The following is a 21,037-nucleotide window of genomic DNA, read 5'->3' as shown; positions in this document are numbered from 1 at the left end:
AACCTAGTGAGCACATCCAGGACAGCGTCTGTTTGTTGAAATAAATCAATTGGTATACAGTCAACTCCTGGAGACTTGTTTTTTGCCAATTCCTTCCTTCATAGCAACTTAAACTTCCTCCTTCATCACCATAGGCTCTCTTGCTCATATGTTATTTCATGAAATTCCTCTGTGTCAGCCAATTACTTCTGATACAGTGACTCCGTGTACTCCTTCCATCTTCTTTGATACTTCCTGGATCATTTAACATTTTACCCAAACTATCCTTAATTATTGCCACCCATGGCTTGAATTTGTTTTTCAACTCCTTCAGCTTAAGAAATACTGAGGGAATTTGGCCCTTTTGATCTTCTGACTCCAGCTCTCTGCACATTTCATTATAGTATCTTGCTTTGTCGTCCCACCCTGCCTTTTGAAATTTTCTGTTCAGCTCTTTGATTTCTTGGTTTCTTCCTTTAGTTTTGGCTTCTTGGTGCTCTAATGCAATACTCAGAATCTCATCTGACATTCATCTTGGTCTTTTCTTCTTCTTTGGCCTTTGTAATGATCTTTTGCATTCTCATGGGATGATTTTCTTGATATCCTCCCAGAGCTCATTTGCATCAGGCGCTGGTAATGGGAAAAGGGTATTGAATGGTATAGGCAAGTGTAGGGAAGGATGGTGGTGCAGTAGGGAAAGGGTGGATAAAAAACAAAACAACAACAAAAACAAAAAATTAACAAAAAAACCTCAAGCAAACATGTAGTGGGGTGGGCAGCAACATTGAATGCTGGTCATTTTTCTAACTGGTAAATGTCTTTCCTCTGCACTTTTCTGTAGAATGCTTGTCTGTTAGACACTATTGTATATATTTTAAAATTGAGACAGACTAGGAAAAAGGTTTGGCCATCCATATCTGAAATGACAAGCCTTCGAAAACCCTATGTACAATAAAGCACACTTAGACTATCACTTGGACTAATGACATGGCAGTTGAAACAGATCTTAGAAATGGAAACACAGAGAAGGAGAAACAGCTGTAAGGAGACACTAGTAATTGGAATGTGGAAATTGAGAAGCATGAATGTAGGAAAATTGGACATTGCTAAGAAAGAAATGGAATGCATAAATATTGACATACTAGATATTGGTGAAATGAGATGGCTTGGCATGGGACATTTTGAATCAGACGATTATATAATTTACTACACCAGGGGTGAAAAGGTGAGGAAAAATGGGGTTGGTTTCATAATTAAAAAAGTAATTTCTAGGTCTATTCTGAAATTCAATGTAGTGAGTGACAGGATAATATCCATATGCATACAAGGAAGTCCAGTGAATACCACTATCATTCAAATATATGCACCAACTAGAGCCAAAGAGGAGGAAATGGAAGATTTCTAACAACCTTTGCAGTCACAAATTGATAAAACATGCAATCAAGATAAATTGATAATAATGGGAGACTGGAATGCAAAAGTTGGGAACAGGGAAGAAGGATCAGTAGTTGGAAAACACGGGCTTGGTGAGAGAAATGAGGCTAGAGACAGAATGATAGAATTCTGCACATTCAATTATTTATTCATTGCAAATACCTTTTATAAGAAACATAAACGCAGGCTATATACATGGATCTCACCTGATGGTATGCATAGGAATCAAATAAATTACATTTGTGGAAAGACTTATTGGAGAAGCTCAATATCAGTAGTGAAAACCAGGCTAGGTGCTGATTGTGAGACAGACTAGCAAGTTCAAGACAAAGTTGAAGAAAATCAAATCAAGTCCACAGGAACCAAAATTTGACCTTAAGTCTGTCCCACTCGAATTTCAAAATTTTCAAATTTCAAAAATCATCTTAAAATCAAATAATACACTCTTCCTCATTACTATTTCCATATTCCTTATGATATTCTGGTTTCATTATTTTAGAACAAAGCTCAGGTAAAAATTTTGTTTTTTTTTAAATAGCTGTTTTTTGAATTCTTAATGGGAAATTTAACAAGTTTCAATCCTAAACTATCACATAGACACACATGTACTTAAAACCATGATCTGCAGACACAAAAGAAAATTTATATAGGCATATCTGCTCTTTCTTAAGGAAATTTGTAAGTCAAGAAAAAAAACACATTAGAAACAAATTGAAACAGTAATGCAAGAGGATTTTTATAGAAAATTCTCACCAAAATGAAATAAAAATCTTAACAATTTTCTAAATTGTGTTGTATCTACTTAGAAGTGTTACCTCTTCTTTGCTAGATTCTTCTTGCTCTTTGGGAGACAAGCAGAAAGTTTGTTTTATTGCTTCTTGTGAGATTTTATGTAGAATATGTATTTAATAATGGAGTTAAGTAATAAATAATGAATATAATGTATTCTTTACGTTACAAATGTTTGATTTAAGGAAAACTCCTACTTGTACTTTAATGTGACATAAATGTGCACTCACTTTTTGTTTTTAATTTTTCCAGTTTGCAGTCTGTTCTTTAATGAGCTTAAATGCAATGACTCCAGTTCCTCCAGAGGCCATGGGCCGCGCAGGGTGGGCCGGGAGGTGTCTTACATAGCTGTGCAGGTCACGGCTCAACTGTTGGTGCTCATCTGAGCCTGGCTGTTGCGGGGGTCAGTTCCCCCTGACTCCCTTCTCGGGGAGGAGAGTTGACATTGACCTGTATTTGGTTGCGCAGCACTGCAGCACGCAGGATCATGGCCTTAGCCCTGCACTGAAACTCCTTGACCATCAAGAGAGATTTCTCCAAGGTGGTGCTGCGCTGGTCCACACCACGTGCATGCAACATCTTGCTGTGCGAGTCGATCCTAGTGTTGATGAGCCCCTCCAAGATCAGCTGGGTCAGCTCGTCCTCGAGTGCAGCCACTGTGGTGTTGGCCATCTTGCGCATGTCAACAGACGCATAAGGGCTGACATACTGGATGAGGGCGCGGTTATGGATATGGGTATACAGGGTCCTGACGTGGAGGGCCAGGTACATGTCCAAGAGCAGGTTGTCCTTCATCTCGTCCAGCATCTTGAGGCACGAGGCGTGCTTGGACTTGTAGAACGTGAAGATGATGTCTCGGACCTGGGGCTCCAGTTACAGGAACGACTTGAAGGAGCTGCTGGAGAGGAAATTGCGCTGCAGCTCCTGACAGTCAAAGGTGACCAGGGCACACAAGCCCCCATACACAGCTACGTTGCTTGGGGAAAGCAGCTCAGGGAAGTTGCAGTGGTTGAAAGAGGCCAGCAGGAAGCACTTGGCAGCTTGCTTGTACTTGCGGGTTGCCAACTGGGCCAATCCTTTAGTTCGGTGAGGATGGCCTGGGTCTGGGTCTGGCTGTTTCGCTCTCCGCACTGCTCGGCGATCTCAAGGGTGGACTCAGCCTTGCTGACATAGCTCAGAACCTGGAACCAGTTCTGCAAGTAGATGCTGACCTTGATAACGTTAAGACACATGCGGATGATGTGCTTGGCCCTGGTGCAGTGGTCATGGGAGCATGAGTAGCACTTGAAGGCATTGCTCAGATCCCCACAATCAAGGTAGTGATCACCCAGGTCATCGTGACCACGCCTGATGCTCTCCTTGATGGCGTTGCCCATGAAGTTCTTGAGGTCTCTGTCTAGCTTCTCCAGTTTCAGCAGTGCTTTCTTACGTGTGGCCTCCACCCAGGCCGTGACCAGGGGCGGGGGCTCCACCACACTCTCAGGGATGGCATCAGGGGCGTGCTGCAGCTCCCTAGTGGCCTCAGAGAGCTTATAGTGGATCTCCTCACACATGTCCACATTGAAGGTCCTCTGGACAAAGGCCAGGGCCATCTTTAGGGCCTCTACCCGCAGTGGGGGACAGTGGTCAGCAATGAATTGCAGCCGCTTGATGCGCATCAGGCCACTGTAGCTGGCCGCGTACTGCTCCAGATCCAGGGTGGAGTTCTCCACCACATAGTTGATGTCAGGTGCATTCTGCGGGTCCTCTTGGGGATCCGCATCAATCTGCATGGGCTCCACCGCCCCTTGCAGGTTAAACTCCTGGACCGGCAGCGGCATCTTCCCTGTACCCCGCCGCGGTAGTGGGGTCCGCTCAGTGTGCACCCTCTTTGAAAGGTTTTCAATCAACCCCTAGGGTCAAAACTTTCTTTTCATAATCACTTTCCGCAGCCATACTTGTAGCAACTTTAAGTCATCAAAAAAGTTTTCTGGGTTCTTCTTGTACAAAAACTCTGTCGTTATCATGGAGGTATCAGAGGTTGTAAATTGCACGGGAATAGAGGCTCATCTTTCTCCCGAGAAAGCTGCTAAAGTTGCTGGTAGAGTCACAATGCCAGAGAGACCTGGCCTTCGGGTCAACAGTGCAACACCTACTAAATCATTGAAGGTCCCTGGCATTAAAATAAAGCTAACTTTAAAACCATTTGCACCTGTTTCTACTCACTTACAAATTGCACTTAAAGATGTGAAGACAGGGTTAGGAATGGATCTCATTCACTACCTCAGGGACTGTTGTTTATAATGAACGATGTTAGGGAAATTGAAGCCACAGTTTTAAACTATAAGGAAGAGAGTTACTGAAAAGATTTTTTTTTTCTTTGCAGATATAATTTTGTTTAAACCTCATACCACCTCTTTAAGATGGGTATTCTTATTAATCTTCTGTTTTTCTTGGTTAAGAAAAGAGATTCTTAACAAAGCAGGCCTAGCCATGGGGGCACGGGGAGGTGGGAAGTAGGGCAGGGACCTTTAAAGGATTAGCTAGATGCCTTCTGAAAAGTTCTCCAACTAAAACAAACACAAAACCAAAACCACCCCACAACCCAGAAGCAACAACAACCAAAAAAAAAAAAATACTCAAAAAGATTCTTATTCTTCTGCCTATTGAAAAACCTGAAGTTTTCTATTAGAATTCATTGCTTTGGCCTCAGGGCTTTTCTGCCTTCAAAGGTTTGCCTGCTAAATTACAGATATCTCTGGGATATATGCAAAGTGAAGCTATTATCAACTAGACCCTAGGGGAGATTAGAAGATGGCTGGTTGTTGGGAGGTGTGTGAACAGGAAGAAAAAGGAGAAGTAAAGACCATCTCAAAATTTAGTATGTCAGGTGTGTTACATGTTCTATATCCTTCAATCTTCAGGGGAAAATAATTAAACCACCACTGCACATACCTGTTTTGTTATCCATTTTTACAGAGGAAATTAAGTGCCCAAAGGTAAAACCGCTTGCCTGAGAGAACGCAGCCCGTTAGGAGCAGAGCTGGAATGTAAGAGGGTTTGTTAGTCTCTTGACCACTGGGCAGTGCCCACTGTCAAAGGCCAGGAGGCTATTTCGAGTCTGGAAAAGCAACACAAGTAAGTAATCCATAGATGACTTGTTTGATCACAAACAACTCTAACTTTTCCTTTGATGTCATGTAAATTATCCTCACTTGGAAATGATTGAGACAACCCCTCTTGTTAGGTGCCATGGCACCAGTCCTGATTCATAGCAACCTTACCTATCAACCACAGGAAACCCTGCTCTGTCTTGCACTGTCTTCCTAATCTTTTCTGTTCTTAAGCCCATTGTTACAGTCGCTGTCAGTCCTGCTCTTCATCAGTCATTTTCACTTGCTGTAGGTGCAATTTTTAGAGCTTGAAAACTCCTGGATTTTTTGGTGGTATGTATGTATGTATGTATGTATGTATGTATGTATGTATGTATGTATGTATGTATTTTTACCCACTGAAGTAAAGTGCCAATGATTCCTTCCACAGATGCAGTCAATCTGATTCCTGTGCATATCCTCAGGTGAAATCCATGTGTATAGCCTGCCTTCATGTTTCTGATAAAAGGTATTTGCAGTGAATAAATCATTAATTGTGCAGAATTCTATCATTCTTTCTCCACCTTCATTTCTGTCACCCGGTCCATGTTTTCTGTCTACTGATCATTCTTCCTGGTTCCCAACTTTGCCATTCCAGTCACCCATTATTATTAATTCACCATGGTTGCACATTTGATCGCTTTCTGACTGCAAAAGTTGGTAGAAATCAACTATATCCTTCTCTTTGGGTTTGGTTGTTGGTGTATATATTTGAATGATAGTTGTATTAATAAGTCTTCACTGTATGCATATGAATATTATCCTGTCACCCACAGCATTGTATTTCAAGATGGATCTAGAAACGACCTTTTTAACTATGAAAGCGACCCCTTTTTCTCTTACATTTTCATCTTCATTGTAGTAGATGATATGATTGTCTGATTCAAAATGTTCTATGCCAATGCATCTCATTTCACCAATACTTCATATGTCAATATTTACTTGTTCCATTTCTTTCTTATCCAATCATTAGTGTCTGCTTACAATTGTTGTTCATAAGACCACTGTGAGTTGCAGGAGCTTCCGTGGCACATAACCACCACAAAAAGTCAAGCTGGTGCAACAAGGGTGAAAGGCAATCACCTCCTGTATGCTTTACAGCCTTCGAAATCCACTGGAGGGTCAGCTGTGAGGCAGTGCTGACTTGATGGCAATGAGTGAAACTATGAAAGTGAAATGAAACCAAACCATTTGCACCTGTTGTCACTTACCTAGAAATTCAACATAAAAACCCAGTTAGGAACTGATTGCTTGTAAATCTGAGACTGCTTATACATTGCACCCTGTGTTGAGAGAACCGTGGCGTTTCTTGCTTCTTTTTTTGCTAGTGCTGTTCAGTGCTTGACAACTAGTAAAAAAAGAAACACTTTGAAATTCACTGAGACATCGAGGGAGAAAGGCCTGCTGAATACCTGCGCAGAGGGCCCTGTGAGTAGATAGACTCTACCGTAACTAAGAAAATGATGTAGCCTTCCTTTCTTGAAAGGGAACTCTCCTAAAACTTACAAAGTATATCTACATAAGCATCCTTTGGTCACGTGCATCTGTTTCAATGAAAGGCAGAGAGGAAGGAGTGCTGAAAAGGTGTGCAGAAAGGTCAGTTTGTTTCTGTGAAAAAGGTGCTCACAGAGCTGTAGGGGAGGTATTTGCACTCACTCTAGGCAAAGAGCTCCGGAGGGATTAGTGTCTTGGAACAGCTTGGCCGATTTTACTGTATGAATAAAATGTTGAGCAAGGCCTTTCTTGCCATATTTCTAAGCAAAGCAACTCGCTAGATGGCCATTTGTGGATATGAGAATGCTTCAAATGAGATTACCTTTGCATTGAATTCAGGCTGCAGTTTGCGGTGATTTATCCTTTCAAATGACCCACACATTTGCAAGACCTCTAGGGTGATTGCCTTTCTATTCCACTTTTACCGCTTTCTTATTTATTGTAAGCAGACTTTAAAGATGCAGCTGTAACAGAAGCACTTTCAGACCTGCCTTCAATATCAAGTGAGTAAGAAGCCTTAATTTTTATTATTATTTTCAGTTTTTTGAATTTGTATCCTAGCAACCTCAGAGGCTCTGGCGTCAGTTATAGCCAGGGTTCAAACCAGTTTGACCCCCTGGTGACTCATATATGTAAGTCATCTCTCTTCCCCTCTCCCCCTCTCCTTCCCTTTCTCCCTTTCCCTCTCCCTCTCTCTCCCCTTCCCCCTCTCCTTCTCTCTCTCTCTCTCTCCCTCTCTCTCTCTCTCACACACACACACACACACACCCGCTTTCATATCAGAACCTACTCATCAGTCATCCATATTGTTCCTACTCTTTTTTTTAAAAAAAAATTTTATCATTTTTTAGTGTGTGTACCATCAAATTGGATCTGACCGGTACAGGAGGAGATTGTTCCTCCTTCTTCAGCAGAGTAGGTGGTGGATTTGAACCGCGCACCTCTGGGATTGCAGTGCAGCTTCTTGTCACTAGGCCACCAGAACTAACCAAATATTGTTCCTCCTCTAAGAATCAATGCGAGGCTCTGGTTAAACTGTAGATACCGATTCAGTCTCTCTGGAGTGTAAATGCAAACTGTCAGCAGGCGTGGGACCAGAATCTTTCAGGGCTTCTTGAATTCGAGCCTTCTCATTCCGAGGGCTAATTATTCACGCTCAGCGTCTCTGGAGCTTACACCTGAGCAGGATGAGCAGCAGAGCAGCCAGCTCTTGACTGTGCAGTCCTTCATGCAAATGACTCTCCTTTGCCACTCAGTCCAACCAGGCTCATTTTTAAGATTCCATGTGCTCCAGGGTAGAACTGAGCCGCAGCGCTTTCTTAGGTGTTACACTTATAGGGAGCCCTAGTAGGTAGTTGTTACTTTTAAGGAGAGCCCTAGAAGTGAGCTGGTAGTGCAAGAGTTAAGCACAAGGCCAGCAGTTCTAATCCATCCATCAACTCAGCAGAGGGAGAAAGATGTAATGAGGTATCGATGAAGACTGTAGACTACGCTGCTACGTGAAGGGAGCTTTAGTGATAGAATTGGTAAGGACTTGCACCATTAACTCAAAGATCATGCTTTTCCGGTGGTTCAAACCCCTGGGGGCTCTGATGGAGAAAAATGGACAACTTGTTCCCATTCATTTTACAGCCTAGAAATTCTGATGGACAGTGAGCTGGATCACTATGAGTTTGTGAGTGGGGTCTGTCATACAGGGTCACCATGTGTTAGAATTGATTCAACAGCAGCACCACCACCACCAGTCTTGATGGTAGCAAATCTCCAGACCTTTCTTTCACCATTAGTTGTATCACTCCAGGACTTAGGAAAACAATGGGGCAGGTTCAAGGGACACTCTTGTAGGCTCAGCATGTTGTGTCTGTTCAGCCACATCTTTCCCTGCCCAAATTCAAGTTCAAAGATGGACATTTGAGAAAATTGCGAAGCTTCTGTCTCTCTATTGAAATGCACTTTTTGGTAAATCTTAGCAGATTGCTTCACTTTCGCTCTTCATTTGACAGAATCCTTCTGTGAGAAAATGGCATGTACTCCAAGAGAAAGAAATGTCAGCAAAACAGACACCGTGTGTTGTCTACACATCTTGGGAATGAGAATCATCTTTGGTATGAGAATTTCAAGGCCACATATGATAGAGCAAAAAGGAATTCCTCAAAGGGGTCAAATTCAGAAATAACCCTACATACCACCGCACAGGCACACACATAAACACACAAGCTCATAAAATTAGTGTATATAATTGCTTGTATTTCCTTAGATTAAAAATATAACTTCATTTCCATGCAAGTGAAACACAACCAAGGCAAATTTCAGTTTTCCAGGGAGCTAAGAATCTAGTAAACAGAGTGCCAGGCTTGTGAATGGTTCTTAAAGATGCAGAACACTAAGATTAGGTGTCCTTCAAGGTTTAATATAACAGGAATACACATGTTTAGGAGAACATGGATCCTTTCAATTCACAAGTTCAGGGCAAATCTTTGTCTTTTCATGAGTGTTATTTGTAGAATTAAAAGTAGAAGGAGAGGAAGAAGCAAGGGGAAAGCTACAGAGTTGACAATATAATCAAACAATGAATGGATCAACTGCTCAAAACTCAATTCTAGAATATTAACAAGATTTTTTTACAAAGTTTGAATACATTGTTTTATGCAAAAGACCCTTCCCATTTCCTTCTTCCCACTCACCCATCAACGTGTGCAACCCTATGATTAACACCCTACCCCCATCCTCACTTGTCTATTTACACACACACACACACACACACACTCACACACTCACTCACTCACTCACACACTCACTCTCGTACCCCTTAGATCCTCATACTCATTCTACAATAATGGTTTTAAACAGTATTTGTTCTTGTGGGACTGAGGTATTTCACTCAGCATAATGATCTCTAGTTCCTCCCAAGTTAGGTAGTAATTTACAAAATGATTGTTCCTGCATGCTGTGTAGTGTTTATTCTATTGTATGAATGTTACCACACATCTCAATCCATTAATTTGTGGTTAGACATCTGGGCTATTTCTATGTTCTTGTGATGGGTAATAATGCTGCTATGAACACTGGTGTACAAGTTTTCATTTGAGCCTCAGTTCTCAATTTCTTGGGTTATATTCCAAGCAATGGAATAGCTGGGTCATATGGGATTTCTATGTTCAGCTTCTTGAGGAAGCAACAAACTGCCTTCCAGAGTTGTACCATTTTACAATGCCACCAACAATGTAAAAGAGTTCCAATCTCACCACATTCTCTCCAACATTTATTATTTGCTGTCCTGTGAAACTTTGCCACTGCTACTCGAGTGAGATGGTATCTCATCGTGGTTTTGATCTGCATCTCTCTTATTGCCAGTGATTGGAGTATTTCTTCATATGTCTGTTGGCCATTTGAATATGTTCCTCTGTGAAAATTCTTTACATGTCTTTTGCCCATTTTGTAATTGGGTTATCAGCCTTTTTCTTATGGAAGTGCAAGAATATTCTATAAACTTTTGTTATGAGGCTCTTATCTGAGCTGGTATTGCCAAATGTTTGTTCCCAGTTGGTAGGTTTTCCTTTCGCCCTGTTGGAAACAATTCTATAAATAATTTTTGCAAAATTACATGCTGCATTAGGACTAAGGACTTAGTTGTCAGGATTTCACACTAGATGGATGCAAGAGGAGGATTGTGGTTACTGTTAGATAGAAAAATAAAGAGTTGTGAGTGAGAGAACTAAAGAAAGAAGCTGGTCTCAAGAAAGAAACAGGCCTTTATTGCATGGTCTGAGAGGGACATCGAGTGATTATGCCCTTAGAGAATGTCAAAGGACAATCAAGGACCGTTACCTTAGGGGTTTTAGGGAGGTACTGGTGCTATTCCTTGGAGAGGGACATGATGTTGGGAAGGGTGGAGGGTCGACAAAGGAGTAGAAGACCCTCAACCAGGTGAGTTGACATGGTGACTGCTGCAATGGGCTCCTCTGTGTCAGGAAGTGTGAGGGTGACATAGGACAGAACAGGGTTCAGATCTTTTGTTCACAGGGTCACTACGAGTGACACCTGACTGGACAGCAGGTAACAACAGTTACTTGGAATTTGGAGCAGGAGTCCTATTCATTAACTTGAGTGGAGTGTGGGCTTTTATAATTAGGCTCAGAGCCTTATCAGGATCCATTCTCTGGCCTGGTCTCCTTAGACATTATCAGTTTCTTCAAGGAGGGATCCGGTCTGGGGGCAACTGTGAGGTTCTTCCTCCAGTACCACCATTCCACTGGTGTGGAACTTCGGGCTTTTCTCTCCTCACATCACTTTTCATTCCTATGCATTATCTAAGACTTGATGGCACTTAACAACAACAACACAGAGAGAACTCCCTTGACCTAGTAGAGAGAAAGTTTTGATACCAAGTAAAGGATGGGTGATTTTAATCTGTAGCCCTCAGGCCTGGTTTTAATTGTTTTTGGGCAAACAGTCTTCTAAGTGGTATAGCACTGATCTGTCCATTTGCTGTGCAGAGGTTACTCGTGGTTGCTGTGATGCTGAACACTGTGACACTGATGTGTCATGTGATAATGGCTACACATGGTGGACAGTGTTTGGTGGAGCTCCACAAATAAAACAAGCTTGGAAGCAGGAGTGGCATCCACTTCCAAAATAACTTGCCTCCAGAAACTCTTTGAACATCTCCAATAACTAAAAATGTAAGTTATACAAGTGGTCAAGTCTTTCTTTCATAGGGTTTCTATGAGTTGTCTATGACTGCACTTAACAACAACAACAACAACAACAACAACTCCTTTTACTTTCCCCTGCCCTCTCCTACCTCCTTTGCCCCTCTTTCTACTTCAGGAACACCTCATACAGGTATAAGATGCTAGGTCAGAGAGAGGGCTAAGAGTTTGTACCTGAATCTCAGTTACTGCCCCCCTAAGAGAGTGAAGAACATGGAAGAGAGTAAAAGCAGGCCACTGAACTGCAGTTAAGAGGAGATGGTATTTAAAGGAAGAGTTTCACTGAGAACCCAAGAGAAAACTGACGTAGTTGGTTTTGTTGTTAGGTGTCATCACATCAACTACCACTGACTGTGACCCTACGCACAATTGATTTACACCTTGCCCTACCTATGCCATCCTTATCCCTCTTGTTAGGGGTTTTCTCTTTCTCTCTCTACCCTTTCCCATAATGATGTCCTTTTCCAAGGACGGGCCTCTCCTAACAACCTTCCCACAGTATGTGAGATGAAGTTCACTATCGTAACCTCTAAGCAGCACCGTGGCTGTACTTCCTCCAAGACAGATTTGTTTATTCTTTTGGCAGCCCTTGAGATATTCAGAACTCTTTCCCAAGGTTACAATTCAAAGACATTGATTCTTCTTCTCTCATCCTTACTTCTCCCAGCTTTTAGAAATATTATTGTGGTGATGTGCCATTGAGTCGAGTACCTGTGGGCACCAGGTCTGAACCCTGTCCTATCCTGTGCCATCTTCACACTTCCCAACACACTAGAGCCCATTACAGTGGTCACCCTGTCAATCCACCTGGTTGGTTGAGGGTCTTCCTCTCTTTCACTGACCCTCCACTTTTTTAAACATAATGTCCCACTCCGAGAAATAGCCCATCCTAGCAGCATGCTCAAATATGTGAGACAAAGCTTCAATATCTTTGCTTCAAAGGAGGATCACCCTGGTGAACTTTGGCCAAAAGATATCTGTTTGTTCTTTTGGCAATGCATGGGATATTCAGTACCCTTCTCTAACACCATAGCTCAAAGGTATCATTTCACAGGTTGAATCAAATACACCTTGGTTTTTTTAAACTGATAGACTTGCTTTTTAGCACTTTGGAGAGGTCTTTGACAATAGACATTTCCAATGCAACACATCTTTTGATTTTTTGACGGTTATCACCTTTGGCATTAATTATTATTAATAATCATTGACAACTTTAATGTTTTCTCCCTCTTTCATGATGTTACCTATTGGATCAGTGGTGAAGATTTTTGTTTTCTCTTGCTGAGATGTAATCCCTATTGAAGGCTGTAGTTCTTTAGTTTCCTACAGCAAGTTTTTCTAGTCATCTTCCCTTTCAGTAAGCAAAGTTGTGTCATCTGCCCAAAGCAGATGTAGATGAGTCCTGATGCCATGTTCTTCATATAGTCCAGCTTCATAGTTTGCTCAGCATATAGACTGAAAATGTATGGAGAAAGTATACAACCGTGCAGCATATTTTTCCTGATTTTTAAACCATGCAGTGTTCTCTTTTTATATTTGGACAACTATTTCATTCCACATGAGCACATTTAAGTGTTCTGGGATTCCTATTCTTCTTAATGTCATCCATAGTTTATTATGCTCCACAAATTCAAATGACTTGGCATGGTCCATAAAACATAACTAAACATCTTTCCTGTGTTCTCAGTTTTCAGCCAAGGTCATAAGCAGATGATATGCCTGGTGCCATGGTCTCTTCCAATCCAGCTTTAATTTCTACAGGTCAATGTTTTGTTCAAGCCATTTTTAAACGATCTTCATCAAAGTTTTACTTATGATATTAGTGATATTGTTAGATAATTTCCACCTTACATTGTATCACCTATTTGGGAACGGGAACAAATAAGGGTCTCTCTCTGTCTTCCATATTTTTTGGCATCGAATAGTGAACACATTTAGAGCTATATCTGTTTGTTGAAACTTGTCAATTGCTATTGAGTCAAGCCCCAGTGACTTATGGTTTGCCAATGCTTTCAGTGCAGCTTAAACGTCTTTCATTTTCATTGATTTTGATGTTATTTCCTGAAATGGTTCTATACAAAATTATTTTAGCAACAGTTATTATGTGTAATCCTCCCATCTTTTGATGCTTCTTGCATCTTCAAGATTTTGTCCGTACAATCCTTCAGTATTGCAACTTGAGACTTGAGTTTGTTCTTCTGTTCTTTCAACTTAAGAAATTCTGAGTGTGTTGTTTTGCTTTTTTTTTCCTTTTTCTACATGCAGCTTTTTGCATGCTTCCTTTTGAGAAAACGGATGTTGTTGTTAGGTGTTACTGTTGTGACTAACATTGAGAAGAATGGAAATCCCAGGAGAGTTCCCTGTGCCAGAAAACTGATAGTAGTTTCAAATGGCTGGTGTTATACATGGTATCAGCACCCAAGAGATCAGGAGATGTACTACACTGGGAAAGTCTGCCATCAGGGACAACTTCAAATTACTGAGGAGCAATGATGTTAATTTGAGGATTTAGGTGCACTTGATTAAACCATGATCTTTAAAATCACTTGCTATGCTGCTGATAGCTGAACAATGCATAAGTATGAGAAGGTAGAAAAATAATGCCTTTGAACTGTGGTGCTGGAGAAGAGGGTTTTTAAACCTAACAAACCCTGTAGAAATTTCTTTGGACTGCCAAAAGAACAAACACACATGCTTTGGAGAAGGTACAACCAGAGTGTTCCTTGGAGGCAAAAATGGTGAAGCTTCATCTTGCGTATTTTGGACAAGTTGTTCAGAAAGGCTATTCCTTAGAGAAGACCATCTTGCTTAGAAAGGTGGGAGGACAGTGAAGGAGAAAGAGACCCTCCACCAAGTGGGCTAACACAGTGACTACAGTCATAGGTTCCAGTGTGTCGGGGACTGTGTGTCAGAACAGGATAGGACAGGGTTCAGATCTCTTGTTCATAAGGTCACTATGGGTGATCCTTGAAGTCACCTAACAGCAGCAGCTCTCTAATTAAATATTTCAAACAAGCCTGTGCTGAAAGTAAGGTCCCCTGGCAGCACAAGAGTTAAGCTCTCACTTGCTAACAGAAAGAGTGTTTGTTCAAATCTACCAACGACTTAATGGGATAAAAAGCTTGCCGAACTACTTAAGGAAAGATTTAAGCCCTAGTAACCCCGTAGGGGTTCACATTGCTTTTGTGTCAAACATTCTTCTAGGTGATATACCACTGGTCTGTGCATTGCTGTACAGAGATAACTTATGGTTGCTGTGATGCTAAACACTGTAACACTGATGTGTCAAATGCTATAATAATTACCCATGGTGGACTGTGTTTGGTGGATCTCCCTGATTAAAACAAGCTTGGAAGCAGGAGTGGCATCCACTTCCGAAATGACTTGCCTCCAGAGACTCTACAAACAGTGCTCAGGCCTTTTATTCATAGGGTTGCTATGAGTCATCTGCAACTCGACGGCAACTAACACCAACAACAACAGCCCCATAGGGCAGCTCTACTCTATGGTGTAAGGTTGCTATGATTGAGAAACAACTCAAGGACACCTGATAATAAATGCATCAAAAAGATAAGAAACAATAGAGCGGAGAAAAATCACTAAGAAGAGAGGATTGCCGGAAGTCTAGGGCCCCCAAACTAGAAACCAGCCCTAGTCTTGATGGAGTAATAGGAAGACAATGTCTCTGAAACCTAAAGCCTGAAAGAGTTGTGAAGTCTAGAAATGTGGTCTTTGTATGCACACTGCTAATGGCAGCTGTATCTACTACTTGACAATAAGCATCCCAGCCTCTTGTTCCTTTCTTACACTTTCTTGTTGTGTTTCCTTCCTATTGGGCTAACATTTTTTAACATCAGGGAGCAAGAAAGCCCGTAGAGGCCGCATAACGGTTATTCCAGGGTAAAGAGCAGAATCAAGAAAGATCGTGGTTCTTAATCTAAAGTTGGTCAAACTAAAGATATTTTGTACAGGTATAAAACAATGAGATTCAACATGGACAGGGAAGACTGAAAGGAGGAAAATACAAAGAGTCAAATGCAAAGAAATAGTAACTGAAGGGCGGAAAGAAGGGATAATACAAAATAGAATAGTGAGAAATTGAGGGACAAGGGTTTTGAATATGGACTGCTAACTACCACAGACCTCTTTGAATTTGTGAAATCATTATGTTAAGAATTCCTGTAGATACAACAAATGGAAGTAAAGAAGAAATATATCTTTGGAAAATAAGTGTATTTGGAGAATTTGGCAAATTGGGTGTTTGGCAAGTTGCATGTTGACAAATTCAAGATGCTTCAGTGTATTGGTTTCCCTGAAATTGGACTACTTCCAAATACATTTGTCTAATTAGTGAATCACAGGGAACAGGAAGTTTGATTTGATTGGTTATTTGTGTTCTGTTAGAGACTATGCCAGACAAGAAGCTGAGAAACACTGTGTACCAAACCCACTCACCGCTTCACCGCCTCGATCATAATTAATTGGGTTACAGTTTAGTATGGACCTCACACAAAACAATTTTAATAATACCAATGATTTAAAAAGCCCTAGTGGTGCAGTGCTTATATGTTTGGCTAATAATAGAAAGGTGGCAGATTGAATCCTGTTCTTGGGCTTTCTCTCTTCTTGTAGAATGCATATCCTTTCAAATGTATTAACTCTCAACCCAAGCCCAATGATAACAACCCCTTACAGAAGAACAAATCTATCTAAATTTTGGTATTAGTAAAGAATATTGACCGCACCATGTATTGCCAGAATAATGAACACACCAGTATTAGAAGAAATAAAACCAGAATGTCTTTTGGAAATTAGAAAGTCAAGAGTTCAGCTTACTTATTTCTGTGAAGAAAGAACAATCATTCTAAAGAAACATCACCATTAAATAGCCAGTAAAATGCAAAAAACCTTCAATGAGATAGATTACATAATAGTGGAAATAATAGATTGCAACATATCAGATCATGAAGATCATACAGGCAACATTCTGTCATGAGGTCACCATGAGTTGCTGCCAACTTGATAAAATGAACAATGATAAAAATCTGTATTGGGAAATGAAAGGGAAAATTCATCTCCTCACGGTCCCCAGTCCTTGTGCTTTCTATTCTTGAATCTCTTAACCTCAGCCATCCTCTCTGTAAACAGTCTTTTATGAAGCTTCCCTTTGAATATATAATTTACTTCCTGCCATGATTATGACAGATATATAGCCCAATAAGGAAAATATTATAACGGACCTTGTCTTACACATGAGGAAACTCATATATAAAGCTTTTCCCCCCAAGGCTACATAACTAGTGATGGCACTAAAACTTATAAGTAAATATATTAGTCTCCAGAATCTTCTATAATAACCCTTATCTTTTATTTCTTTCCAGCAACTTTATTTTTAGAACGTAGAATTTTTCTGGCTCTCAACTATCATCAATATTGCAGTACTCAATATGGTAGCCAACAACTATATTGGCAACTGAACATTTTATATGTAGCTGGTACAAAATGGTAAAAATTAAAATATTTTTATTCTGTTTCGGATATATTATTCTATTTATTGCCTTTACTTTTTTGCTATATGGCTAATTTTTTAAAATAACATTTATAACTTGCATGATATTATATATGAAATAGCACTGAAAGGATTGTCCAGTAGTATCCTTAGGGTGGCCTTTGGTATATTCTCACCAGTATTAATAGTTTAAGATAGGCAGGAATTTTCTCCATTAGACCCTGCCTCAGAGAGTTTTGCATGCATGAGATACAGAGCAGAGAGAAAAGATAGTAAACTGAAGATATGACAGTAATAGTTGTGATTTAACAGATGCATGAAGAAGCAGCACTCATAGATCGACTGACTCAGTGGCTGCAATAATGGGCTCAGAACAAGCAATGCTTTCGAGGATGCTGCAGGAATGGGCAGAATTTTCTTCTGTTTTATGTGGGCTCACAATGAGTTGGAACAAACACCTAACAGCAATAACATACAGTAGAGAGCTTGAAAGATTTTCATTTGTGGAGTTAGTTTAGTAGAAGATATGCATATATTGTAAGAGTGGTAAGAGATTAATGAAGAAATGAGGAACATCTAGCTGACAAGCTAGAGTAAAAAGAATATCTTAAAAATATTGTCACTGCATTAATCTGTGAATTGTGTTCTAGTTCTCTATAGATAACTTCTTAGGAAGTGATTACTGCTTTCAATCTTATTTCTTATTGGTTCTTATTATACAACTCCAGTGTATTTCTTTTCTTGTCCCATCTCGAAATTCTATGTGTATTATGAAAAAGGCTTGATTGAAAATGCAAGCTTATAGTGCCAAGGTGATCCTGACATCTGACATGACTACAAATTTGAGGATTCCCCAAGAGACCACTCACACTCTAACACAAATTCCAAACTTGAGGGTTGATGAGTCAACAAAAACTTAGAAAAATTATTACATTCATAGTTGATGTGTTCCTTAGGCAAGGATGGTAACTGTTGATTTCCCACACGATGGGTATGTTTTCAGGAGAGGTCAATCCGTGGAAGGGACATCATGCTTGAAAATGTGGACAGAAAAACCCTCAATGAGATTAAATCAGTTCATTTGCTGCATCAGTGGTAAAGTGGAGCAGGGATGGTAACAATGCCACAGAATTGGGTAGAGTTTCAATCTGTTGTGCATAAGATCTCTAGGAGGTAAAAAAAATAAAAATTAAAAAAAAAGATCTCTAGGAGGTGAGGTTGGCAGACAACAGCACCCCCAATGACAGTGTGTTTCAGTAAAAACATTGAGATTAAAATTAGCCATAGGAAAAGACAAGGAGATTTCAAGTGCAGAGATTAGTTAAATTGTGCAAATAGTCCTTACATCTCCCAGAAATGATGTGAACAATATTGTCCGTCAGGAAACTCTCCAGAACCTAGATATCCAGAGATAATATTGGGATTCTCTGTGAAAGACTGCCACCAAGGAACTGTCAAAGGTCCAAATATTTTGGAGGGCAAGATTAGTACTTACTGCAAAATCTTAACCATTTTTGTATGCCAGCTTTGGGTTTCATTTTACATGAAGGTTTGTTTTTGCTGTTTTGTTTTGTTTTTTTTTACCAAGTTTTTTGGAATTAAAAAAAATATTTTAGAGTACTATTCCTTGTTGAGGGACATCAGGCTTGGAAAAGTGGAGGGTCAGCAAATGCAAAGATGACTTTCAATGAGACAGATTGATACACTGTGGCGATGGGCTCGAGGATGTCATAAACGATGAGCATGGCGCGGGATAGGATAGGATTCCCGATCTGCTGTTCATACGATCAATATAAGTTATATTCAACTTGACAAAAGTTGCCATCAGTGCTATTGAGACACTTTTAATTTGTAGAGTGACCCAATAAAGAGGTATTGAATATAATTCAGGCTGCCAAAAAACCGAAATCTTTCTGGAAGGAACTGCAACCAGGGTGCTGTGTAAAAGCAAGGATGATGACACACTGTCTCATACACTCTAGGCTTCTTTTCAGGAGAAGTCAGCCCCTGGGAAAAGTGAAGGGTCAGAGAAATAGAAGACCCTCAACAAGATGAATTGGCACAGTGACTAGAACGACGGAATCAAGTCTGTTGAAGATCATGTGGTTGGCACAGACAGGGAAAGGTTCAGATATGTTGATCACAGAGTCACTATGATGTTATATGCTGTACCGGAGAGTCGCAACTGACCCATAGGTGACCCTAGGGTGGGTTTTCAGAGGCAGTTAATGTGCTGCACAGGAGGAGATTGCCCATCCTCCCACGGGGCAACTGCTGGTCTTGAACTGTGTAGTCAAATCAGAGGCACCTAACAGCTATTGATATAAAAGCAAATTACCACACAGAGAGCCATTGAGTGGGGTCAAACTTCCAATTTTTTTTTTTTTATTAGCAGGTGAACACCTAACCCGCTCTGCCACCAAGACTCCTTCTGGTAAGGCCATCCAATTGTTAATTTCTGACATGTTTAGAATGCCATCACGGCTTTTTGCTATAGGGAAAAGGAGATAGAGCCTGTGATATATTTTAGAAATCGATCACCAGGACAGAATTTATAAAGCTTTAATGCTGTTTGACCTCAGATAATGGAAGTGCCCTTTTAGCCAGTGCCATGATCGGCTGAAATACTTAAGTAGTCATATACATATATTTGTTGTCAAATTTTGAAGACTTTTGTTTGTTAGAAAATAAAAAAAAACTGAGAGGGGGGAAGAAACTGGCTCCGAGTAAAGAATAGGCTTTTAGTAAGGAGATCTGAGAGGGACGTCAGGTGACCATGTGCAGAGAAGATCAGAATGGCAGGTAAGCACACACAAGCAGTTTCTTCTTCTAGGTGCTGTTAAGGAGATTGAGAGAGGATGGGAAGTTGTGGGATAGGGGTCCTGTCAGGATGCGGTCAGGCCAAGGGCTCTAAAAGGATGTGGACAGGCCTTATGAAGACAAGGTCAGGCCCCGGGCTAAATATTTGGAGTGGGCAGAGGAACCTGAACGTTATTATCATGGTTGTTCTACACATAGGTGCCAGCAGGGGGCGGGAGGAAAATCACCATCTACTGAAATAGGTCTGCTTTAAAGATCCTAGGGTCTCAATATTGTGACCCAAATCAGGCAAATAAATGAGTAACAATGGCATAGTGTAGGTACAGCAGATAAGCAGCAAACTGTGACATGATTGATAACATTCTTCCTGGGATCAGTGTAAAATATTATTAAAGGATCTGTCAGGAAGTCCAGAGTTCGGGTGGTATATCTGTCATGTCTTTGGCAACACTATCTAGAAATCCAGGGAAAGTTGATATAGGTAGAATTAAATAAACAAAAATTCCATAAAGCAATTAAAATGATGACTCCCCCCCCATTAGACAAAGAGATCTTAATACCAGTACTAGCATTTTTCTGATACTAATACATTTTAAACCAGTTTATTCATTCAGTAATTACGTAGTAAGCACCTATTTTCATCAGGTTAAAAAATCATAGTGACTCAATAGCTATATTCTCTGCTTTGAATGAAAATGTCAGGCATTTAAACCATCAGGCATTCTATGTGAAAAGGTGTAACAATCTGCTTCTGTAAATATTTTGCCTTACAAACTTCAAGGGACAATTTTACATTGTTATATTAGGTCACTGTGAGTCTAAAGGGGCACTCTGGTGAAAGAACCTGGAGTGAACAAGGCTGCTAAGCCAAGGCTAGGTATCTGGTGGTTTGACTCTACTATTAGCTTCTGGACTCAGCAGAGAGGACTTGCCAGTTGAATTGGGGGTCTCTTACCCAGAGTCTGCTAGCATTTGGGTGTGCAGGAATTGTAAAATACTGAAATGTTTTGCCAAGCCTGTAGGCTAAGGGTTGGTGTGTTGTGAAACTCGGGTCAAGCTGGATCTTAGGATGACCTCTCGTGTCTTGAGGAGGGACACGTATGGAATACTCGGGGCTCTTATGGTTTTCTTTTCATCCCAAGTGGATGTCAGCAGTGGGGACTTGCCAG

The 21,037-nt window shown here is 40.6% G+C and overlaps 1 pseudogene; it reads right to left on the bottom strand.

Moving 5' to 3' along the window:
* Positions 1–2,580: 2,580 nt before the first annotated feature.
* Positions 2,581–4,037, bottom strand: LOC102851489 (annotated as a pseudogene).
* Between the last annotated feature and the right edge of the window lie 17,000 nt (positions 4,038–21,037).

This window comes from Elephantulus edwardii, unplaced genomic scaffold, assembly GCF_000299155.1.
Source record: "Elephantulus edwardii isolate Elephantulus edwardi_28Jun2011 unplaced genomic scaffold, EleEdw1.0 scaffold00029, whole genome shotgun sequence".
Lineage (NCBI taxonomy): Eukaryota > Metazoa > Chordata > Mammalia > Macroscelidea > Macroscelididae > Elephantulus > Elephantulus edwardii.
This window is presented reverse-complemented; position numbering and strand designations above follow the sequence as displayed.